This window comes from Ptychodera flava, chromosome 3 (assembly GCF_041260155.1).
Source record: "Ptychodera flava strain L36383 chromosome 3, AS_Pfla_20210202, whole genome shotgun sequence".
NCBI classification, from domain to species: Eukaryota; Metazoa; Hemichordata; class Enteropneusta; family Ptychoderidae; genus Ptychodera; species Ptychodera flava.
Genome location: NC_091930.1, coordinates 24052889 through 24079698, shown reverse-complemented (window position 1 = coordinate 24079698; position 26810 = coordinate 24052889). Strand labels below are relative to the sequence as shown.

The following is a 26810-nucleotide window of genomic DNA, read 5'->3' as shown; positions in this document are numbered from 1 at the left end:
TTTAGGTTTTATCAAATATTTTTTAAATATCGAATCAAATACCATATCGAATATTTTATAAATCACATCGTGAAAAAAATACGTAATCGCTTTGTTCAGTATAACAGTAAATAACAGACCATGCAAAATATTCGATGATGCGCTGATTCCTATATCTGAATAAATGTCAGTATACTAAGCAAATCACAAATACTATGCACAAATTTCATTTTCATTTTCATTTGTAAAATATACTTCCCTTAACTATAATGCTTTAGATATTCTCAAAATTACAGAATTAATCATAATTAATCATTTTATTATGATTTCAGTGCATTAAATCTCTGACGGATATAAAAACCTAAACAAATCCGGTAAATAATTTCTAATGGTAAGATTGTATTTTGATCAAAAGCTTAAAAATCAATTCTGTAACATTACACATTCTTAACTGAGAATTTTTGAATCAAACGAAAATATTACGTGGATTTGAAATGAATTACATGATTCAACATAAGTAAAACAAAGTGATTGGTTGAGGGTATAGCCAATTAAATGACAAAGTATGAGATCAGATAAGTACAAGGGAGACCTTTGAAGTCAACCGACAAATACATGATCGAGTCAATATCAAGCATTGTAAACTAGGATTTTTACTCACACTACATTATGTAATCATGATTGCAGCTAAGTTATATTACCAATGTCAGAGTTGCAAGCCAAAGCGTGATCGAGGAAGCTGCCTTTAACCATAAATTTCGTTATGGATTCGATTATGTGTGCATTATCGATGCGTACTGCGTCTTCTCTGTCTCAGGAGGCTTGTTTTGTCTCTGCTGACCAGGGCCACCACTCCCAGTCAGATCCAAATCCGCATAGGATACATCTCCCTTAGGGTCACGATCCTTCTAAAAATAAGCAAACAATTAGGTAAACAAAGAAGGTGTATGTAGGTTAAACATCTTTAAATTAGACAGCAAAGTGAGATCAATATTGGTTTTAAACTTTACAAAAGAATAATAGATGTATACTTATTTAAGATGCGTTTGAAATGCTTACTATCACTTGGACTCATTAGAGCCTGGTTTCCATCCGATGACCCTTTCTCTCCTTCAGTCAAAGTCGTTGAAATCGCCGTTGATTCTGCAGCGTAAAACGTGGACTTGTTTTATCTCATTTACCCTTATTAGATAAACATTTCACAGCACACCTGTGTAACAATATTGAAATATTGTCTTGCTTGGAAAATAAATGACGTCATCTTACCGACATACGGGTTACGTTCTTTGTCTAGTGATCCACCGTCTGGTTCCTCTCTGTCGTTCTCATCGATTTCGGCTAATTTAGCGTGATCTTCCTCACCGACTTTTCTATAAAATATCCGGTTGAACAGAACGCATTAGCTATTTTGTTAAATTATCGTTTCGATGAAAGTTATTTGAAATCTACATGTTTGATGTTTCATGACATTTGCAGTTTTAGGTATTATGTAAGCGATCGAAAATGACGAATATGTGAAACAAAACAAATGTACGTATATGTTACCCGAGGTTTGAATAACCAAAATAACAACCTGTTCCAATGTAAACATCTTAAATAAGTTCCGATCACATTTTAAGTTATTAAGGGCTTACAAATATTGATTGTGTATTCGAATAAACAAAGTAATATGTCGTAAAATATCATAATTACATAAAAAAGCACGTGGATGACTTACCCGCCATTGGCGTTTTCTAAAAGAAACAGAAGAGAGAAGCCGAGAAATAATCTCATAAGTAACGAATCTATCTAAAGACATATTAATGTCGCTTTTCTGAATATTGGAAAGTCAGACGTCATCACAACCTTTTTGACATTGCATTACACAATTTAAAAACATATAACTGAAAGGACATGCGCTATAATTGCACTTTGTTGAATCAACTTGCCACAGCAATTTAAAGTGCCAATAGGACAACGGAATTATTACATTACTACAATTGCATTATTTGGAAAGGGGCGTTTTAATTGGGTAGCATATAGTGCATGGGTTGATTCCTTTAAAATTTTATATATTAGTGCATGTCACCAATATCTGTTAACTTTATTTAATTTCTATCCCTTTGTTTACAATAAAGGGAAACAATGATTTGGTCAGTTGTCACAAGCATCGGTAGAGTTGTCGATTTACTCACTTGTTTTTGTGCTTTGTGTACGTCTGTAGCAGCAGATGACTACCAAAACGACGACAACAACAAAAACACTGACTGAAACCGCGATGGCGATAATGGTTGAATTTGAACCTGGGTAGAATAATGAAGAGCATAATTGAGGAATGAAGTTATTCCGTTTGTTTAATATCTCTGCTTTATCAAAAATTATCACATTATCAAATTACATTGCAATTAAAGAATAGAGACGATTTTGGTTATCATTCAAGTGTTTACGTTGCCACCGAATACCTTCAATATTAGAACGAGCAATTATATAACATACGGGCGGTGGGCCAGTCTACATTCTGCCATAAAGAAATTAATAGGTGTCAACCCTAAACATGAATTCAAAATTAGGGTAACCATTGGAGGGTACAGTCACTTTCAATACAGGAATGTTCCATGAATTAAAGATGTTAATCATTGTATTAATCCTACTGACTCTGGAGCTACCGTTGTTGAACATTTACTGATAGTATAGTTCGGATTTGAAACTGGGTCGGGATTTTGTATCTACTTCCGATCATAATTGAGAGTAATAAAGACATAAGACACTCTAGATCTAAAATCAAAACCATAACACACACTTTAACAAAGCTACAGCTCGAATCACCTGGTTTAACTATTTCCATCGTATGTTCATCATCGGGCAGAATGTTATTCGATGCTATACATGTGTATTTTCCGTAATACGATTCATCAGCTACGGTGACAGTCAGAGTGCTCGTAACCGTCGTTTTGCCGTCAGTCACTTCATTCGTTATCATTTTGTTTTCTTCCTCGCCTTGGATAAGATCGCCACTTTCATCGAGCCAAATTATCATAGGCTGCGGAAATGCATGCACCTCGCATTTCATGGCAACATTTTTGCCTAATTTTACCTCAAATTTGGTCTCTTCAGTGACAATCTTCGGTGAATCTGCAGGGAAAACATTTATATTCTCATTATATTCTCAAGTGAATGAAGTTGTGCACAAATTGTCGTCAAATTAGAGTCAAGCGCTTGCTTTATTTGGTATCAGTTGCCTAAATTTATCATTAATATTTAAATAGCACACTTAAATTTATAATTCATCTGCTGTAGAAAAACAAACAAACAAACAAACAAGCATATAAAACACTACAAAACGTTTAAGACAAACGCTACCTACAAACTCGAGAATATATTAACAGAAAAATGACTTTGACGAAATGAGGATGTGATTATTGTTCATTCATACATTTTGCTAAGTTATCGTTTTGCTTCATTGTATTTTGTCATGCGAATGAGCATTGGCGGTTGACATTTGAGAAAGAAATATGGCCTTACATTGTACATCGACTTTACGGTATCTGTTCCGTTACCCTTGACTCCATTATGAAAGACATTGGACATGACACAGGTATAGCCACCACTGTCCTGTCTGGTTACGTTCATGAGTGAAAGTGAAGAGCTATTGGAAATCCTTTCTCCATCGAGACCGATCCAATATTTGTGTACTATACTGTCAGGGTTAGCATCGGTTACCTGACATTCGGCCCTAAAGTCTGCCCTTCCCTCATTGGGTTCGGGCTCCAATCAACTATGGTGACGTTCGGAGGATCTGGGAGAAAAATGTGTTTAATTAATCAGAGAAAATTAAACATCTAGTTCCGAAGTTCACATAAAAATATACGTATTGTCATTTGACCCATACATGGAAAAGTGAAAAATGAGGATTTCTGAGAAACTTGATTAACCTTCAAGTTGAAAATTATGCATCGTCTGATTAATTTTTACTGCGTAGCAGGTCTGTAATGACAAAATGTCAGTACTTAGGATAAAGTTCCGGGAAAAATATTGAAGATGTTCAGATTCAGAGGGTTTGCGATGCACAGGCGTTTGTTTAATATTAACCATATTGTCATTTCCCCACTTTAAGCCTGTCAAGTGTCACTAAAAATACTAGACGGAATCGCTCTTAGGAAATGAGTGAACTGAATATACCAAAACAAATACTACCGTTGAACGCCTCACATTTTAATTTGTATTGATTGACTGTTTGTGCAATAAACAACAGTTGTCATAAGATTATGTGTGAAGACATATCTACTTATCTAGAAAGTTTGGTTAGCATCATCCGGAACAAAAATACACAAAAGAAGCGAATATATATAAACACACCACACACACCACCACCACACACATACACGTGTACTATGACTTGTGAGACGCCAGTTATAATGACACTTATGGGACCCCTATGTTGCTTTAGTGTTAGAACCACAAAAACAAAATAATTCTAAAGTATTCCAGTCAGACTACACATAAATCATAAAAGTTTTTAGAAATAAACATAAATGACATTTCTGTAGCAGTGTAGATTATGAAGCCATCCTGGGCTGACCTTAATTATGGATCCAAGGGATGTGATTATATGCACCCCATAAGCAGTAAAGGTGTGGCCATTTTACAATATAGTACATAGTGAGGCCTTTGAGAGTTTATTTTTCTGCATATGTCAAATTTGACAAGAACCACATCAACTTCCATTGTTGTTGCTATTTCCTTGGCAAAATATTTAGGAACTTGATTGGTGGTCCTGCCACATCCACTCTCTTACTTTATCATTTTCCTGGAGTCTCTTAGTACCGCCTTTCTCTATATAGTCAGAAGAGTGAACATAGGGACATAGATGAAAAGAAAGCACTGCAGCAATGACTAGTCAATGTACATCACCAATTTCACCAATCTACTTTCTGAGAATCCTTGCCTCACTAACTTTTGTGCTAACAGTCCGTGTCTCACTCAAAAGTCTTCATATGCATTGAATACTCTACTGTAACTAAGAAGTTATGAAATATATATATCATAAGCTGGAGATGATGGTATATTGGTTGACAAAAAGGAAAAGTTTATAATTTCAAAATTGAATGTGATATGCAACGAATTTATACACTCATGGTATTTATAGTACGCAGTAAGACCATATGTGTGTATTGTAAGAGGAAAAGTAGGGCCATTTATACACTCATGGTATTTATAGTACACAGTAAGACCATGTGTGTGTATCAGTAAGAGGAAAGGTGGGGCCATTTATACACTCATGGTATTTATAGTACACAGTAAGACCATGTGTGTGTATCTGTAAGAGGAAAGGTGGGGCCATTTATACACTCATGGTATTTATAGTACAAAGTAAGATCTTGTTGTGTGTTTTAAGAAGAACATACCAGATTAAGAATAAATGTCACTTCAACCTTAGACAGCAACCAACTACACACATGATGAATGATTTGTTGGTCTAATTTTTGATATCAGTTGATATGTTATCGTGGCAGAAAAAAAGGTGTTTCATCTTGACATCTTCAACCAGATATGAACTGAAAATGCTCACGTTTGATCACAAATACAAAATAGCAAATTTGTTGATAGGAAATTTTGGAGAGTCTCTTCATACAGTTTTAGATACAACTGAGTAAACTTTCAACTACGGATTTGTTGAAAGACCTTGACAGCATTGCAGTATTCTCTGATCCACCACGTGATCTGAATGATGCCATTCATACCTATAATTCAAAACTCTGTGAACGTCTTGACAAGCATGCACCCATAAAAAAGCGTATCGTCACTGTAAGACCAAATTGTAAATGGTATACATCCATTGCAGTTCGAAATTGCAGTTGCCAAGAAAACTAGACGCTCTGCTGAGAAACAGTGGCGTAAGTCCAAACTTGAAATTCACCGTCAAATTTACCGTGATTCCTGCAAAAATACCAATGCCCTCATCCGAAACGCCAAAGTAAACTATTACAAAGATCTCATTGAAAAGAATGCTCACGACCAGAAGTCTCTCTTCAAAATTGTATCATCAATTTCATCGTCACCAAATAATAATTTGCTTCCGTCCCATACATCTGCATTGGAATTAAGTAACCGTTTCAGTGACTTTTTCACTACAAAGATCACAGACATCCGCTCAAGCCTTGATGCTCGAAGCTCATCTGATGACTTTGGTGATATGGAAGTCATTTCTCCAGTATCCTTTGATCATTTTCAACCAATATCAGAGGAGAAAATCTCTGTGCTCATCAAGGATTCGCCGAATAAAACATGCAGTTTGGATCCATTTTCCAACATCATTTGTCAAGCTGTGTCTTGATAAGCTACTCCTGATTATCACATGGATTGTTACTCTGTCACTGGAATCTGGCTTTTTACGCCATTCTTTGAAGTCTGCAGTCGTCAGGCCGCTCATAAAGAAACCAACCCTGGATCCAGAAATTCTCAAAAACTTCCGTCCAATCTCCAATTTACCTTTTCTGTCGAAGGTAATTGAAAAGGTCGTTGCTGCTCAGCTGAAAGACTTCTTGAACCAAAACAATCTACTCGATCCACTTCAATCTGCCAACAGACAATATCATAGTACAGAAACAGCACTCCTCCTTGTTCATAACGACATTCTCACTGCTCTTGACTCTGGACAAATTGTTTTACTGGTTCTATTGGATCTATCTGCAGCTTTTGATACCATTGATCACGACATACTTTTACAGCGTTTATCAAATCTTGGGATCAAATCTACTCCTCTTCAATGGCTTCCTTCATATCTCACAGACAGATCCCAGTCAGTTACATTAAATGGACAAAGATCACTGCCTCAAATGCTGCGATACGGAGTTCCTCAGGGGTCTGTTCTTGGACCTCTCTTGTTTCTAATCTACATATCACCACTCGGACAGCTCATCCACCGCCATAAACTCCAGTTCCATCAATTTGCTGATGACAATCAGCTTTACCTGTCTTTCAAGAATCCAATACCACGTCTGCCGTATCTTCTGTTGAAGAAACTGTTAATGATATTATGAGCTGGATGACACAAAACAAGCTGAAGTTAAACAACTCTAAAACGGAGGTCATTTTAATTCGATCTAAATTTGACCATTCACCAGCGCCTTTCACTGACATCAACATCTGTTCCAGTGTTATTGAAACCACTTCATTTGCGAGGAACATCGGTGTAATATTTGATGACAACCATACATTCCAACAACATATTGGTGCCACTTGCAGTGCTATTCACTTCCTCCTTCGCAAAATTGGTCGTATCAGAAAGTACTTGTCCAGAGATTCCTGTGCCACCCTCGTCCACGCCGTTATATCTTCAAAGCTTGACTACTGCAATGCTCTACTATATGGCTTGCCCGATACACAATTACAGCGGTTACAACGTGCCCAAAACACAGCAGCTAGAATTGTTACAAAGACCAGGAAATCCGACCACATTACCCCCATACTTATGCAACTTCACTGGCTTCCAGTACATCATCGCATTGTATACAAACTTTTGCTGATTACTTACAAAGCCCTAAATGGACAAGCTCCACAATATCTCAGGAATTTAATAACACCATGTGCCTCATCACGTGTTCTTCGTTCATCTGATAATGCCTTCTGCACACACCTAGATGGAATCTGACTACCTATGGTCGCCGCTCCTTCACTGTAGCAGCTCCTGTCCTTTGGAACTCTTTGCCCCTGGACATAAAAACCTCTCCTAATGTCAACATTTTCAAAAGACGCTTAAAAACTTAAATCTTCCAGAGAGCATTTTCATTGTAACTCTAAGCGCCACTGAGCATTGTTTAACTTTGGATATTAGGCGCTATACAAATTTTCTAGATAGATAGATAGATAGATAGATAGATAGATAGATAGATAGATAGATAGGTACAAACAATATTCTGGCGTTTTCTGGAGTTTGGAGCACAAACTCTTGATTTGCAATGTGAAAAGTCTCTCATATAGTTAACTATGTACACAAACAATATCGACAGGAAGTTCATGGCGTCAGAAGCAAGGGTTTTGATTAAAACTGTGAAAAGTCTATTGATACAGTTTAACAAGTACACAAATAATATCTCAAGCAAGTTAAATGGAGTTCGGACTAAAGGTTAATATCTCAAGCAAGTTAAATGGAGTTCGGACTAAAGGTTCTTGATTTTAAGTGATAATTGCTTAAACCATTTAATATGCAAATAAGCTTGTAGTTGATAAAAACCTGTAACAATGTCTCTAGATACAGTTTAAAATTACACAAATAATATCTCTAACAAACTTCATGGAGTTCAGAGGTTTTTGATTTTGAGTGCTAATTACATAATCCCATTGAATATGTAAATTAGCTTGAGGTAATTATAAACTATGAAATGTCTCTTGATACAGTTTTATATGTACACAAACAATAGCACCAGCAAGTTTCGTGGAGTTTAGAGTACAAGTTCCTGATTTACAGTGCTAATTTGTTAAATTGATTAAATATGCAAATTAGCTTGTAATTAACATGATACTGCCCAATGTCTCACTTCTCAATAAGAATTTATTTTCATGATGCTTCTTGAGCTATATTGCTATTCAGATAAGAGCTGGCATGGTAAGTTTCAAGGTGATTGGTGCAGTAAATCTTGCTATATAACACTATAGTCATCATGCTTCCCATACACAACCACGTGACAGAAAAAATTAAAACTGAGATAGCTTCATTAACATGAAAACCACGCCCATCAAAACCTTTTAAGTTTTAGCCATTTTGGTTCTGAACATGTGTACCAAGTTTGGTTGAAATCTTTTCAGCCGTTCTTGAGATATCGTGTATACACACAGACAGATATAGCTAAACCATATGCTCACGTGTGAACACGTGAGCAAAAAATGACGCAGCAACATAGTTTTCTAACTTTTTTTATTTTTCAACCAACAAGAACGTACAAAAAGCATGAAAACAACATAGGAATGAATGCAGAAATATATGCACAGCAGTGATGCCTAAGGGGATTTTGTTGCACAGCAACAGTTCTGTGGTTTGATTTTTTGTGCACTAATGCATAATTTTGACAGCTTAATATAACAGTGAGATATCTGTACAGCTTTTTTTCACTTAAATTTCCTCTTGAAATGAAGAAATAAAAGGTTCAACTGGCTGATCTATATTGACATGAATGAGGATGAGAAACAAACTTTTCTTTTGGCTGTACTTGAAAAACAATATCAGGATATACTGGTATAAACATGAATAACTATTAATCATATATTTTTACTGCAAATTGCCAACGAAGAAAGAAATTTTCACAGCCGTAATTTTTCTGTTTTGGAACAAGTCATCGTTGATGACACAGTCCCCACTTGTTAATGGGTACAGGTCCTGTGATAAAAATACTTTGATACAGATGGCACTCAATGGCCAAGAATGAGTTCCATGGTAATGAAAAACATAAAACCAATGAAGGCCACTATCCTAAGGTCATTAAATGAGTCAACTGGGAATTAGTTGACAGGATGTTGCAAAACATTTTTTCATACTATCTTAACACTAATAGATTATCACCGGTACCATATTTCATAAAGTTTAATGAAGTATTTACAACACTATGAGATCAACATCTGTATCAAGTTTCATCTAATTTGACGTTGTATTGATTACATTCGAGTTGACCTTCAACAACAATTTGAAGTCGCAAAGCACAGTTGCGAACATCACGGCTGGCATCTGGCAATATTTCACTCAAAGGCAGAACTGGATAAAGTCTACAGTCAACTTTGCCCTAATTTTTCATACGATGGATTGTATGTTGGTGGTGAATGGAAGAACTCCCATGGCACTGGGTGATAGATAAATCTGTTATCGATTTGAGAAATTTTTCGGATATTGGTTGACCAGATGGCGACCTAGATAAAAGTTAATCATCAAATCACTGGCAGATGATTGTTCCCTATACAATGTCGAAAGAAGCAATGGTAAACTAGAGAGATTGTTCATTTGTATGCGAGGTAAAGTCAAAGACTTGTCAACTTTATTTAGACTCATTGCTTTCAAACATTAAACGGTATAATTTTTTTACCGTATTGAAGTTATAAACACTTGGTAGTCGATTCTAAAACGTTTTAAAGTCGTTCATTTTACGATGAATATAAACATTTGTTGGTGAAAGTTCACGTACTTTGATACCGTAACTGGTAAAGTATTTTTTGTTTATTTAAGGAGCTTTATTTTTGACAGTAAATCAAGGTTACAGTGCTCGAAACAAGGGTGTCACAGTAAACACTTAATTATCAGTCATTGTTGACGGTATTCGATTTTGAACAATGTGTTTATATTTTTTATTTCTCTTTTTACACGTTCTATTGTAATTATAATTTTGCTTTTACTTGTAACAAGAAAGTAGCGAACGGTCATTCTTAATTGTTCAGATAAATCGCTTAACAAGTATTCTACGAAAATGAATTAAGGATTCACCGGTGTGTCAATAAGTACCTAAGATGAATGGTCAAAATAATGAGAGGAAATTTTCTGCAGGAATAAAACTCGTCAAAGAAGGTGTTAGGAAATTTAAGGAAATTGTCTAACGTTTATTCCTTGGTATTGCAGAAGAACCACAATGGTTTCTGATCCGCACTCCTTCTACAGAAATCATAGCTCCTGTTTAAGATATTGCAATAGAGTTGAAATTGAAAATGTCTTACATCCTCCGCCACTTTCTATTGTAATCAAAACACGAGTGACCAAAGCTGATTGAAGCTGTATGCTCTCTATTAACATATTTTGCTGTGTGGTAAGGTTTTTACATTTTGAAGGAAGGGCTAATTTATGTTTTGTTTTGCTTTGTTGTTTTGTTGTTTTTGGGTTAGGTTTTTTTTCTTTTTTTTTTTTTTTTTTTTTTTTTTTTTTTTTTTTTTTTTGGGGGGGGGGGTTGATTGGCTTATCCACTATAACAAGCTTGCTTTATGTGTATGATTTTGTATTTTTCAGATCGGCCACTATGTATTTTAGAATACGGTGTTGGTCGTTATGGATCTGACATGGCTCGCATGCCCATTGAGAAAATATCCGCTAGGATTGCTGTGACGCCAGCCTTGAAACATTTACATGCAAAGCCTGGACGTATGCTAAATTTGGAGAATGGAGAGGCAAGTGCTGGTTGAAGAACCGTGTCCATCGAAACGTGTAAATCCTGATGTAATATCGGGCTTGGTTCAAGGTATATAACAATGATATGTCAAAATGTCCTGTCGGAGTACCTTTTCACTTAAAGTTTGTTTGCTTATAACACACTCTGCAGTCACAATGTACCTATATTCTCACTTATTCATATTTTGAGCCTTCAATTACATATTGTTTCGTCCCCTTTATTCATTCATTATAGAAAAACCCTAACCACATTTATTTTATCCATATATGATCAAATTTAGCCTCAGCGTAATTATTGTTGCAATACCGTTTCATGTCTAACACCGTTACCAAGAAATTTTTGGAGTTTTTGTCATAAGTATTTACGTCTAGAAGCCCTCTCTCAGACTATGAACGGCCGATTTGTCGCAAACATTGTACGGGGAAAAAAGACAAAGAAACTTAATATGTTGTTAATATAAAGCATTGTAACTTTTGCCTAAGTTTTACAAAGTTTACATTACTTTAATAATACAAAGTTACGTACGCAAAGTTTTTTTTGCTTTTTTTGTTTTGTTTTGTTTGTTTGTTTTGTTTTGTTTTGTTTTGTTTTGTTTTGTTTTCGTTTTTTTCCCAAAGAAATACCGTTGTATGTCGAAGGCCATTTAGAATGTCAACAGATTTTTTATTAGTGGTACGACATCACTACAAAACAGAGATTTTCTATTCTTCTGATTTAGAAAAAAATATACATATTATGGGCAATTTATCGGCAGGTGATAGTTCTTCTTCTAACAAGGCTTTTAGTTCAGCTATCTTTGGTCGTCAAAACGCGATCAACAACACTTTAATTATTATGATTCATACCTATATTAATAATTTGTTCTCACATGGATTGCCTTCTATGATTTTGTTACTTTTTTGATTTAATTTTCCGTTTTGTTATTATGTCTGTATTCAGCTGCCAAGAGACCTGATGTTGTCTGCCCATCTAATATTGAAACAAAGGTATATCTCGATATGCCAACTACGTCTGTGACATGGAGACTTCCGAATGCATCTGACAATTCTGGTACTGTCCGTGTATCTGGAAGCCATGAACCTGGAAGTAATTTTTCAGTCGGTGTAACCACGGTTTTGTATGAGGCTGAAGATCCTTCAGGCAATACTGCTTACTGTTGTTTTAATGTTACTGTGAAAGGTGAGATTAAAATGACAGTTTGTATTTGAATGTTTATAAATAGTTTTAGTTCTGTCATTTGCAGGCAAAGGAATATAGACAATTTATATCTTAAACTCAGTTTGCTCGCGTTAACGACCTTTTGAACGTCAAAGTCTCACTAATATTGATCAACAATGTCAATGAACTTTCACTTAGATTTCGCTTATGTATTTTCCTAATGTCACTTAGGAAATGCACGGAAAAATCACTCACTCCTTTCATTTTACTAACTTCAGCCTCTATGTTGATATATTCATCTCAGTCTGTTTGCTCATACTTTTACTTCTGATTGTATCTCATTCATCAATCGAGACATTAGACTTTGTTGCAGAGACAGATCGATGTTCTTCCCAACCTTACCTTTTCGTTCCATTATAGTTGTTCGAGTTTCGGTCAGACATGACAGTACAAGTTAATCAATATAATTGGTTTACAATCATGTTTGCTTTACACTATATGGAACATATACAAAAGCTGTGGCACGTCCTTTATTTGAAGATGTAAACGAAATCCAGCCGAACGTATCTTCATCACAGGTCAGCCAAATAACATTTATTACTTTGCTTAGGGACCTGAGGGTATACACGTGCCTAAAAAGTGATATTGATAGCAAATGTCATAAAGAAAATACCGTTCAATCGTCTCCACAGATAAAATACTGGCATCAACTTAAGGAGACTGCACTGTGTATTCTAAATACTGTCATGTCACATTCGGGACAAGGATACTTGAAATGCATTTTATTTTATAAAATGGTCGATTAAACGTATTGGAAAAGCTAACCATGAAATATGCCATGTAGTATTCCATTTAGTAAAAATATCATTATACAAAAATAAGCTCTTGATTATTGTACTTGTATGAAAAATAAATGAAAAATTACTTTTTCTTTTGATATAATTCTATTATAGATTTTCCCACAGCAATAATTTTTCCTTTTTTCATGCTTAAAAGGCTATTGAAAGGTTTGGTAAACTATCAAAAGCGATCAATAATCTTACTGTTGTTAATGTTTGCACAGAAGAAATCAAGGTCATGGCTCAAGGTAGGTCCATATTGTTAGACTTAACAACAGATAAGATAAGATATTCAATTGCTTTGCTTTATTAAAGGGGATGTTAACCAAGGCTGATTTTTATTACATACTGCCTTAAAGTCACTTATTACGGAAAAAGCCACTGTCGCCATGTATAACTCACGCGATTTTTTTACAAAACGGATGAAAGCAGTGGCGGAGTTGCAGTTGACTTGATGTCTTTTCAATTATGGGAAAATATCGCCAGTAATATGGCAGGGACCATCTTCCGATGGGCATTGCATTGTCACACACCTTCACATCTGCCTGTGCGTATTGAATTACTATGGTTATTTTATGCAAATACGCACAGCCTGGCATACAACGAGTTCTATAGAGAAGGTGCGCAGACAGAGAGTGAACTCTGCCCGTAAACCTTATTGAAGTTTCAAAGCACTTGAACAAAGCGTACTGAATTACTTAATCTGAGATCTCTGGCAGGGCTGTATATCCCGATCAGAGCAATGAGATGAGTGGTGCAACAAGATGAGTTATTTTAAAGGTCATCAACAAATTTCAACCGACAGCCAGTGTACGTCAATTAGTACAGCTGTGATGTAATTGGCTACCTGCAGTTATCTATTGTATCAGTGCAATTTCTATCCTTTATTCAATGTCAATAATATTATACACTGCATGAAAACGCAATAAAACAGATAAATTCATATTAATGAGTCGACTGTATTATAGAATAATACACGTGAATTCACATGAATGCACGTGAATACAGGCTTGCTGAATACAAGCAATGGATTATTGACTGTATTCATCAGGATATGCACTCTTCCGCTAAAATACAGACAATAATCCATGCAAATACAGTAAGTATTATGGCTTTTCATGCAGTGATACGAATCACTATCGGAAATTGAATTTGTGTTCTCATAAATATAAATTTAAATCCACTCAGACATTTTGCAGTCAATGAATGGAACCATTGAAAGGCTACAGAACGCTACGGCAGGAAGCGAGGAGACCTACCATGGCAGTGATGTGTTGATTGAGTCAGTTCTTAAGGCAGCAGATAGTCTGGCAAAATTTGTGTTATGGAACATTGATCCTTCCAGCGGTCTCCTGTTAGTGGGAACACTTTCCATCCGTTTGAACTTAGACAGTGATCCTGTGGAGAAACTCTCAAACGCTTCAGTAATGATGGGCGATGGAAACGGATTTACATTACCTCAAGAGAGGCACTCATTTCCGACTTTGTCACAACAGACCACTGTTAACAGAATTGTAAGTAGAGAAACAACAAACATCGAAGTCAATAAGCGAGTGAGTGTTTTGTGCGCCCTGATTCACCTGTCAATGATCTGGTGTAAATTGTCTGTTTGTATTGAATTTTCTAGGTGCAAGATGTCAAAAAGCAACATCACTAAAAACATAAGAATTATACCAGCTCTCTGCAAATCAAGACAAATAAAATTACGTTCGATGAATTTGACGAGCACTTCGAGACTAATGAGGGGACGTCCTTGCATCACTTAGATTTAGTAGATTGTGAAAGTTATTCATATATAAATGCCTGATTGAGTCAATATTAATGCTCCAAAGGTGATTTTAGAAATGTAACAATAACACCTGAATCTGTGTAATCTTTGTCAGTTTTTGTTTGAAGAAATAGCCATCGTGTGTTAGCTTCTTATGATTCTTTTCGTTTTTTTATTTCTATTTGTATGTCTTATCCTTATCTTCTACGCCTTCGTAAGTTGTTTGTATGTCTTTTGATTTTGACCAATGACATCTTTAGATTATTCTCTTAAACGATATTGTTAGATGGGTGTGTGTGTGTGTGTGTGTGTGTGTGTGTGTGTGTGTGTGTAAGTGTAAGATTTCGATTTGTCTCGTTATTTTTTTTTGCATTTTCTTCTTTAACGTTGTGGTTTTGTTTTGTTTTGATTTTTAGCTGTGCTAAACTTATCAGATAACTCGTTTTATTTCTGTGTTTCTGTAGATTTGATTTGTATTGTGCATGAGTCTAGATATGTAATGTATATGTTCGTTGTTGCTTCAAAAGCTTCAGAATTTTCGCACTTTGCGTATCTCTGGCTGTATGTACAATTAGTGTGTGTATGTGGCGTATTTTTGTGTTTAAGGATAAGATGATTGAACTTGTCTTTGTTCAATATGCGTCATGTTCCCCTTGGTACATTACTTTGACGACTGTGTCTATATTGTTGATTGTTGCATCTTGTCAGTTTTCCTTATTTTGAGTGGTACTGATTTCTCTAAGCTGATCGCTGGTTTCAACTTTATAATATGATTTTTCTTTCCATATTACTATTCATATGCCTTTCTTGTAATGTTTGATATGTTTTCCTCGTTGGTCGAATGTGCCATAATGGCATTGTATTTTATTTTAGTCACTTTTAGGTTTTAGTTTTATTTGTTTGGATTTTTGCTGCTTTGCCAGAGTTTTTGTTTTTAAAATTATGCCTGCTTTCGGTAAACATTTTCAGCATGTTTTAAGTCGCTGATTTGGTCATTTTATTGTGTCTCTTGATGAATCGTATTTTCATTCTGCGGTTGTTTTCATTAATGCCTTTCATAATCATTTTATATTTAGGCGTTTTGATTTGGGGCCAAATTAAATCATTGCACTGAATTCTACAATATGTCTGATGAATATCAAATATCGTAATGTTTACTTTGCAAAATGAAACTTGTTATTTCTCATTATCATATTCCACATCTAGCTCACTATAATGCAAATCTATCAGTCGGAAATTTGACAGGTAAAGGTTACTCTTCCTTCAACAGATTATATGGCTGAAAGGAAGCTTATTTCAACGTGGAAATAACGCAAATGATGTCCTCAGTTTATCATTCACAGACAGAGAAGGCAATGAGCTACCAGGTAAAACTTAATACTTACCATTAATAATAATGCGTGTACCAACACGGCAAACACCTTCACTTTTCCCGCCTCACACTAGCCGAAAAGAAAATTTAATGCAACGATATGTTGTGTATTTGTAGCTTTCTTTTATTTTCTCCACGAGAATTTAAGTATGTATCACGCATCCTGCAAGTAATTACTCTGAGAGTTCATAAAGCCTGTTACTTTTCAGTTTTCACTTGCAAATTAATAGTGACTAATATCATGAAATGACACGTTATCTCATCTTTGTGTGTACCTTATGTCAAGAAGAAGTGCCGTGTCGCTTTCTGAAAGTGCTACTCAGAGTAAGGATGAGTATGCAATAAAGGTATCATAGAGCCAATACCGTAATGTTTTAATGATACTTTGAAATACAGAAAGTATCTTCCTTCTAAAATTCAAGTACATTTTTTTCCTTCAATACATTTTTATGTTCAACGTCTAGTGAATAACACAAAAGAAGATATCAGCATCATATTCTCATCTGACCCTCCCAGAACGGACACAAACGTATTGATAAATGGTGTATATATTGAAGCTGATGACATCACATACTTCAGGACAAAAGCCCACGTAAGTGATTTTACGTATGTGTGTGTGTGTGTGCCCTCGCAAAACCACGTTTGCACGTCTGTGTTTTGACAATTTGAAAAGAGTATGAAACTCGTTATTTTGATAGACCTTCAAATTGATCGCATATTTTTTGCAATATTTATCAAAATCAGTTAACTTCAATTAAGCACTAATTATATTGTCAATTACAGATATCATATGTGTCACATGCTACAGTTATCTATTTGGAGAGCTCCAAGGAAATTTCTGTGAACATCATGGTGAACATTTCCAAAGACTGCGGAGTCATTGATTCCACTGAGTACAGTGGTTACCAGTTTTCTGTTCATGCCAAGTTTCACAGAGGACAATCGAGTATATTTATCCCTGAACGAGAAATTTCGTCGACTGGAATATATAAAATAACCGTTGCCTTACCACAAAGTAAGTTGTAATTTTGTTACCTCTTACATAACACAGAGATTATAAATTATCTACATCGCATATAGAGACACCCAGGCAGAGGTAGAAAAAGGCGTAGAGTATAACACAAACGAAGTGCTCATCGTATGACAGACAGGAAGATTCTCACTTGAGCCTTTGAGTGTTTGTTTCTTGTTTGTTTGTCTTTGTTTTAAAAGTTCAATGTTTCTAAGTGAAATCAAAATACTGATACGTTTGATCTACGGATGGGTAGGTGCCAAATATGATGATAAATGTGGAAGATGCGATCATGTAAATCTGCGGAGAAAAATAAGGAAAGTAATAATTGAATAAAAAACCGATACAGTAATCACCGAAGGAATGATTATTGATTGTGACGCGGGTGGCGCTTTGCCCTTGAATAATGTAAAATGATTTTCGTTTTTGTAAAATATACCACTCGATAATATTACATAACACACACTGTTATTGATTTCTACACGTTTTGACAAGTGTACACAATCATGATGGTAAGTGCAAATGCAGTCTTGACTGAATTATCGAGAATATCACTTAAAAATGAAATATATTGTCTCCTCTACTAACAAATAACTTGATAGTGATCTGTTTTTGTTCATTATTCAACAATATGCAGTGTCAATTCTTTCTGCTTTGTTTTATATTATGTAGAGCATGATGTTCGTCTTTCAATACACGTCAAGCAAATCATGTGTGGTTACCTGGATGAGATGTCTGGCACCTGGAACAGTGATGGTTGCAAGGTAATGATTCATGATCAATTGTTGAACAAACACATTTGCCTCCTTAACTAATAACACTTTTCTGTCATGTAAATGTAGAAATATCATGGGTTTGTCACGTATCACATTTTTTTTCAGTGAATGTAGAACACGCAGCACTTTAATCGAGTAAATATTTGAAACAATGATCCATTTTTTTATTTATGCGCAGGTATCACCGGCTTCTAACTTGACCTCGACAGTTTGCCTTTGTGATCATCTGACAGCATTCGCGACAAGAGCAAACTAGGACAACATATACTTCGGCAAATGGTGGCCTTTGTAATTTACACAGCACTATCAAGGGGACGGGCAAATCTTTTGCACATGAGTAATATCATCAGACATTAACACTTAATTCAACAATCTTTTCTGATTCTCAATTTATCAGTCCAACTGTGTTGCCAATACAGTGCAGAAGATGTTTTGACAGGTACATAGATTTATTTTAACAATGACATTGCAAATTGTATAAAACTTAGTTCTTAGCGAATATAAAGCTTTAATTAATATTAGTAAGTCTTGTCATGCAATATATTGTGATGTGTTACTGTAATTCTTTTTGTTTTGTTTGTGCTTGCAAAATTGTAGCAAACCAGAGGCATATTCCTCACGAGTTTAATCGTTTTAGCTGTTAGATAATAATAATCATCATCATCATCATCATCATCATCATCATCATCATCATAATCCAATTATTGTTATAAGAGGTATCTACCAAATATCGCCTGTTCGTGTGTTGTATCAGCATGAGTGTCATTTGTGTTGTCTGTCGAGTGTCTGACGCATCACAAATGACACGAATGTTGATACGACGCAATGAACAGGCGATATTGGGTAATAAGCAATATACCATATACCAATGCCCAGAATTTAATAATGCTTACTAAAAACCTTAGAATTTGAGGCTTTACTTTATTACGCTTTGCGCATAGATATCGAAATATTTGTGTGAACAGGCTTCATTCATAAACTACATGAAGAAGTCAACATCACGCACGCCATCGCTACAAGTCCTCCTTATCTGAATGAACCCCTAGAGGAATATCACCGGGATTTAAAAATTGTCGTACAGGGCGAATGTTTTTAGTTGCTATATGCCATTACAATTGTAACCGATCAAAACTATCCTTTACTTTAAATCTCTCCTGATTTTGATCGCGTTCGATCGTCGTACGGCACGGAGAGGGGCCGCCATTTTGTTTGTTTACACTGAGATTTATCATGTTAACAGGCGTCGCGCGCGCGAAATCGCTGTTACGCGTCACACCACTCACTCGCTACCTCTTCAGAAGTAGACCGTGCCGTGCGAACGGCAGAATGTTTGCTATAGGATGCAACAAATACAAGAACTTTAACAGAAAACCCTGAGAAAGCATTTCAAGACTAAACATGTTACCTCCCTATTTAGTAACCCGATATATCCATGTTCCTCAAAGCCCTTCAATATTTAGGTCCGTGATATCGCCTCGCAGTTGGAGAGCGGAAGCCATTTTGTTGGTTTACGTTGTTTACCATCAAACCGAATTGGTTTGAAAATACTCTAAAACAAGTTCATCTCGCATATCTCGACGTTTACCTGAAACATTACGGCTGATATTTTACGTTAAACTTACTAAGAGGAAGCGATGTTGGCATGGGTATATATGATGATTATTCTTATTATACTGGATTTGTAAACAAGTGCATTTTATATCGTATACGTCAAATTGTTTGAACGTTTTTCGGAAAAAGACGTTTCATACTATAAAAATGTTAATCAGCTTGAACAATAAGAAATATAGAAAATTCAGCTTTGAATAAAAAATATTTCTCTGGAGCAGTTAGGACAAACTGGAATTTGGAATACTTGAATACTTTTGCAAACACACGCTATTTAAATATAGATAGTATTTCCTTTTCTTATTGTTATTACATTTTGTGTTTGAGTGACTTTAAATACAACTTTAATAGTTCAAGATAGTTCAAATGAATTTCTCTAAGATTTATGGTCAGCTTTCTCTTTTTTAAAATGTTGGTCAGATTTTAAACAAATCTCCTTCATTGTAATTATTTATGATTGTACAAGGTATATTTATGAGACAAAGTGTTCTATGTTTTTGAAATGCCAGTCACCAAGTGTGAAATCATAATGTTAGTTTTTAATGTTTCACTAAGAATCATTACACGCTTCGGTCACAATGTGTAGTGTCAAGAAAAGTTTTGAAGATAGTGACCGTCATTTTGTTGCAGATATACATATTTAAGAATATGCATCATGTTCTTTGACTTTTTGGGGAGACAATGACCAATTTGTCTGAGCGATATCAAATACTTCAGGGTTTCAAATAGCATAGCTAATGGATCCCATCAACTATACTGGGCATGGTTAGCTAACCATAGTTTATTATGGCCGAATACACAAATACATTTATTTCAAGTCGTAGACCTACGTGTGTATGATTATGTGTGGACAAGATGCAAGTTAATAAAACTATATCACATCGAGAGTTATATGACGCCTTGTGTTTCGTGAATGTTTGCAGATGTACGCTGTAACGTGTTGTTGATTGTATGTGTAGTCGTAAGATGTAAACATGCACAGAAAACGTGTAGGTCAAAAGTGAGTGGCAACATGCCAGACGGAAAGGTTACGAGTGTGTTGATCGCTAAATATATCTGCCTCCGAATAGAGCCATTTGTACAATCTGTCGAATTAGAAAACGGTCCTGTTTTTTCTCAGATTGCAAATCTGTCGTGTAAAAATCGACCAGGATATTTCTGATATCGCGTGCTTAATCCTAGGATGGCGAAAGAGGCGACGCGTCTGTGGAAGTGGTAACAGGCAAAGTTTGTAAATTCAGAAACATCGGTACGCTTTTGTGACATTATACTCTCAACCTTTCATTTGCATTAAAAACAGTTACTGGTCTGTGTGGCAGGCGTGACGGGTGTAACGCATTACATCGAACAGGGCTATGTGAGCTTATTAGGCCACTTTCCAGCTGAAAACAGCGAAAAAAAGAATTCAGTTAAAAATCGAGAGAAACAAAAAAACGTCAGGAGTTACCTTTCAACACTTTATGACTGCTAACGATTGATTACGATTGACAACGATTGCTGGAATTGATTTGATGTCGTGTTTACCCTTCTCGTTTTAGACACACTTGAGACGCATTATCACTCTGTCAGTGTTAATTTCGGCTAAGTTGAGGGGCTACTGTGTGATGTTTCTGAAACTTTCACTCAACTGGCTGGCTGAAAACTTATCGGTTGTTGTTATTAAATAATCAAGGAACCGATCAACTACACTTAAAAAGAAAGTCAAGTGACTGACATGTCGTTAGTTACTCTCTGTCAGCGCACAATACTTACCATATAAGTTCATTGCCCGCTATAGTCCCCTAATTTGCATTTTTCATAATTTTAAAGCGCTCACCGCGAATTTATCAACTTTATATTTTGTATAAACGTCCTTTCAGAAGAGGCGATTTGGGTGTGTTTAAATATTTTTTCATCATAAACTGCTAACTGGTTTAAGAAACACAAACACTTTAAAACCATCAATGGTTCACATAGCGAACTACGGCATATACTCATTATATTATAAAGCTTAAAATCTCTAAACGAAATAAAAACAAGATAAAGGCCCCCACTTGTAAGACTTGATTGCCGTTCGTCATCCGAGTGAATTCGGCATCATCAAACATGAACTCCTTTTAAGTAATGTACTTTCATTGTCCACAACTGAGAGGAACATTGTATGTAAATAATCCCGGGGGCTAACTCTTGATACTCATAAGAAACGCCGGCCTGCACAGGGTCCTAAAACAAACACTTGAGGAACTTCTCCTCCTATAAAGTCTTATTTGATAGACAGTCTGCGCAAACGTCTCAAGACAAGAGATGGAACAAGGGGAAATTTATCTCTAGCCAGTGAGTATGGTTACCGTTATTATCCCTCTATATTTCAGTTTATTGCACAATCACATCAAATACCAGCTCGAACTTGCTCCTTGGAGCGTTAGATTCGTTCTATCGCCGTTCATATTTGTTTTTTTAAACTATAGTGAACAAGAAACAGTTTCAAAGTTGTTCTACTTATTTCCTCCACAGAAGAATAGATGAAAATATGCTTCTTTGCGCTAACATTGTTGCCGAAGATTTGGATAAAACGCGAAAGTATTCAATTTCATCGATTGATGGCATTTTGACTGGAATCATAGACAAAATAACTTATTAACTTCATAATTTAAACTTTTTTTGCTAGAATTAAGGGAAGGTAAAACTTCTTTAGAATAACAAAACACCCTATTTAAAAGGCGGCTGTATGTGGGTGAAACAGTAAGTGGTGTATACAACAGTAGAGCTTAATTTGTTTTTTTGAATTCCGAAATATTCAACACATTGGGCTGATTGGGCTAATTCTCTGTCTCAGCAAAGGAAAAAATGTTTTTCTGAAAATAATTATATTTGCATAGAAAGTGACATCAAGAAATGGTACTTCCCCGTACAAAAATAGCTGTGATCTTATGCTGCGATCACTCGTCAAGGCCCGCTACAACAAAGGGCAAAAAAGGAACAATGTAAATAACTTCTATTCATCTTACATTGACAAAAAGCAAAGAGCCTGCACACTGGCTGCACAACGTACAAATAATTTTACTGGTTACAACAAGGACATCGTAAATTTGGCCAACCGATTTAAAATATCAAAAAATATCCCATTTGAGTGAATTTGAGAGTTGCCTGAGTATGCAGTCATAGTGAGTATTTCAACTGTGCAAGACTCTCCTTCTTGGCATACTAGAATTTCCCTATCCATGACCAAGCATTTGCACATGTATACCAGTATCTTGCTGGGATATTTGAATATTTACTTTGCATAGAATTGCCTCCACAGAGTAATTTTAGAAAGGAATTTTGTAACTTAAAGTTGCATCTTTTCATTGTTTTCATGTCATCCGCTATAGGCGAACTACCCGCTCAGTGACAAACCAAGTAGGCTGATTTTACTTTCAGAAGTTCTGTAAGAACAAGTATGTTGAGGAAAATGTGGTATCTTAGTCAAATTAGTGAACATTTACAGGGGCGATTATTTGAAGATGTGTCTGGATATCAATGCTTTGGGCTATATATATTTCGTCTATTCATTCTGTTTTCGGTAGATCAAATTGAATATGGTTGTATACATTCCTTACGTTTGATGTTGTTTCAATTCCTACGACTGTTAAATACAAGTTGTTTGTCCTGCAATTGCAAGTTTTCAATCTTTAGTCAGCTCTCACGATATCTTATCCAAGCATACATCCTAGCCAAAAGTCTAATTATTGAACATAATTAAAGGTAAATTCTGAAAACGACTATCATGATCGCAAAGATCTTGGGCAAGGGAAGTAAATGATTTGCCGACTGTCGCGACAGACCCTGCTCTTACTTAACAAGAATAAACATTACGAGATGGGACTTTCCAGCACCGTACAAATACAAGAATGACAACAATGGAGGCTCGAAAGAAAGGTTGTAACACAATGGGAACACGTACGTGACTAGACTCTTAAAGATGGACTCTTTACTTTGTTACCAATTCAAGTGAGCTTGACTATATAAAGTTTCCAATATATTGTTGAACAAAAGAAAGTGCGATCAATATAAGACTGAAGAAAGTTGAAAGGAAAATTAAAGAACGAACTACTTTAAGACTATAACTTTCGAATTGGTCGATCCACAGACACCTTCCAAATGTAGAAAGGAGCCGAACTTCCTTTTTGCCGATATTTATGTTTGTGGTATTGCGTCACATGATGATGATACTTCAGATATCTCTTGCTGCAGTTTTACTGTGACTTCATTAATGATCCCATGAATGTCGTCGCACAAGACGTTAATTTAAGGTTCTTTCGAATCCGCATACTATTTACCTTAAACCAGTTAACCAATAACTCACTTAACATTTTAAAATAGTAAAGCTACTTTAATAGTAAGATATAGCTTTTCATGATTGTTATCACGAAGATTATTTTAATTTGAACCACAGTTGCTTCATACAATCCCCAAAGCAGGTTCAGTGACATGATATTCGACTCGTGCTCGCCAATTCAGTCCATATATATGTACACTAGTTTGCTATTGATGACAACTGGTGCGGACTTGAATATAAATGGAATTATTAACAGCGCATTTCAATACATAGGCGATGTGTCAGCAACCTGAAGCCAATCAATGTATGTTACCAAACTCAGTTGGGAGAACGAGAACTTGTAATTGGCATACACCACAATTTATACTGGTGCTGCCAACTGGTAAATTTCATTAATTTCGCAAAATCATAACAAAACATGTTTTGAAGGCTGATATACCAATTTTACCAATTTTGACCTCACCCTAAAATTTGGAGGCTAAAGTAGAGCTGTTCGTAACTACCCTTCCACTGGCATACACGGAAAATGTGCCCTCCCACTGAATTTGATTCCCACAGCTGCCCTCCAGCAATGCAAGCTCCCTACTGCCCTTTCCTCACCACTGACATTCCCCTTGACCACTTGATGCCGAATAGGGAAGCTAAATCAACACAAAACCGTGCCAGCAGCTTGCAGTATACCTTGGTTTGCTCCTCTCTACGTTAGGCGCTAAATCTCCCCTCCAGCTCTATCATCAACCATTGCTTCCGCCACCTCTACGTACTTTCTTGTACCCATAGTAAAAAAGCTTTCTTCCCACCCACTGAAAATAATGAAATCTCTTCCCCACCCGCAGTAAATATCGATTTTTTCTCCCAGCTTGGTGATCAGTTTTGTAATTTACCCGGCAGCTGAAAAACTGCGTACGAACACCCATTTGCACGAACATCTTAGTTGGCGGTACCGTGACCTGTTTATAGGAAAACTCCAATCCAACGTCTCAGCTACCATGTCCCTTTAACATAACTTCAGATTTCGTTGGATTTAGAGAAACTTTTCATAAGTATCGTCCAGTTGTGACATAAATTAATGTGCTCCTGACCCTGTACTTTTCATTTTTCATGTCTTTTAGTGTTAAGTGTCGTGTCTTTTCTTTGATTTCGCATTTCCTTTTTTTATCGCTTATATCATACAGTTCATGAGTATTAAACTATGAAGAAGAAATGGCGCATCTATTGTTTCTCGTTATACTCTTCAGCTGTGGAAGTTCACAGTTTAAAACTGGTAGGTGATTGGAAGTGCAATTTAACGACTGAGGTATGCTATTTTCATTGATAACATGCTATATGATTATCCCGAAAGCATGTCGCAAACATTGTCAGGATAAGTAAAGTGACTAGAAGAACATGAGTAAAAATGTGACGTCGGAAGGTATTTACCCAAAGCACTATTTCGAAAAGCGCCTGGTTATGTATAGAATGTTGTCCGAAGTTTAGAAACAATGGCGTGAGGTCAAGAAAAGAAGCACAGGGGCAGCACACCTCTGACAAAAGGGTAGTATTATCCTCTGATGTAGGGCGAGAGTGTGGGCAAGAAGTAAAGTGTGGCAAAAAACCAAGTTGCATGGTATAAAATGGCATTTTTTTCTTTTGTGACGTCACTGATAGAAAATACTTCTGCATAGAGCTCGCCCTGGAAACTTCTAGTAGTTTATTGTTGAAGAGCAAATATCAAAGCATACTAAAAACAATCAAACTGAACAGCATGAGTGTACGGTATTGTATTACCTAGCCTTCATTCGGGTTACAGCGGCGCGTGTCACCATATCTAAATCAGTTCTTCCCTTGGCCAAGAGCCTATAGAATTAGCAACTAATCAGTGCTCTAGCTCTAGCCTTTATTACCAAACCGTTGATGTTCATATTTGAAACGCCATAGCTATACCAAAGAGCGCATACCGTATAGCAATTTTGCAGCGATCATTACTCATCATAATCCAACAATAATTTACATCTTTGTAGCTTTCTACTCTCGAAAGACAAACTCAAGGCAATGCAGCTGCTGACTTAAGTGCAGGAAAAACTATTTGATGTAACAGTGATGCGATTAGTGGAGCGGTAACTAAAAGAACACTGACAGGAACAATATGATAACTATTAAGGCAATTATTTCTGTACTTACTTGAACTTAAACGCGTGTATACTTGGTAGCAGATTATCACATAATTCAAGCCTGAAAATCACCATGTCAGTATTATCAAAATTCACCTCATACATCATTTTAAAACTTTTCTTGTCTCAAAGATGCGGTAGCTGCCCAAACATGTGATCTTTCCTTGTCCGGAGATTCAGGGACTTTCAACTCACCAAAGTATCCTGACGATTATGATACAAACACTGACTATTCTTACTGTATATCTAGTCAAGACGATAACAAATCAATACAGGTAAGTGACACTGGTGTATGAGCGAAATTGAAATTCCGCCTGGTCATATGACTGCACATACTGAGTGTAATATTACGACATTAGTGTTGTAAATGTCATGCGGAGACCTCTCTGAAAGCTTTGTGTCAACAAGATTTGTTTGTCATGCCGTCAATGTGCAGTCAAGGATCTGTCGATAGGTCACGTGAGCGTTTCCTTTTCAAAACGCCCAGATGTTTTGTTGCCGATCCTTTGTTTACGAGTCTATTCATTCTGTTGCCATATATATTATTTGACCTTGTTTCCTCCAAAGAGCTCGTTGTACTTCCGTCGTCTTGACCTCGTATTGAATCCATACATCGGCATACTTCTTTGTGTAATGCGACAATTACGTTTTACGGGCCCTACTTGAACTAGTTTGTCGTAGAAAGGGGCTTCAGTAGGTAAAGGAAAGGACAAAAGAACAGCGCCATCTTTCTG

At 36.1% G+C, this 26810-nt stretch overlaps 1 long non-coding RNA gene across 1 annotated transcript in view; it reads right to left on the bottom strand.

Annotated features, from left to right (window-relative positions):
- Nucleotides 1–3486: 3486 nt before the first annotated feature.
- LOC139129785 (uncharacterized) overlaps nt 3487–26810 on the bottom strand; it is a 62222-nt gene continuing 38898 nt past the window's right edge. Inside the window, exon 4 of the long non-coding RNA XR_011551671.1 lies at nt 3487–3754. This is a non-coding gene — a long non-coding RNA (uncharacterized lncRNA). The remainder of the gene's footprint in view (nt 3755–26810) is intronic.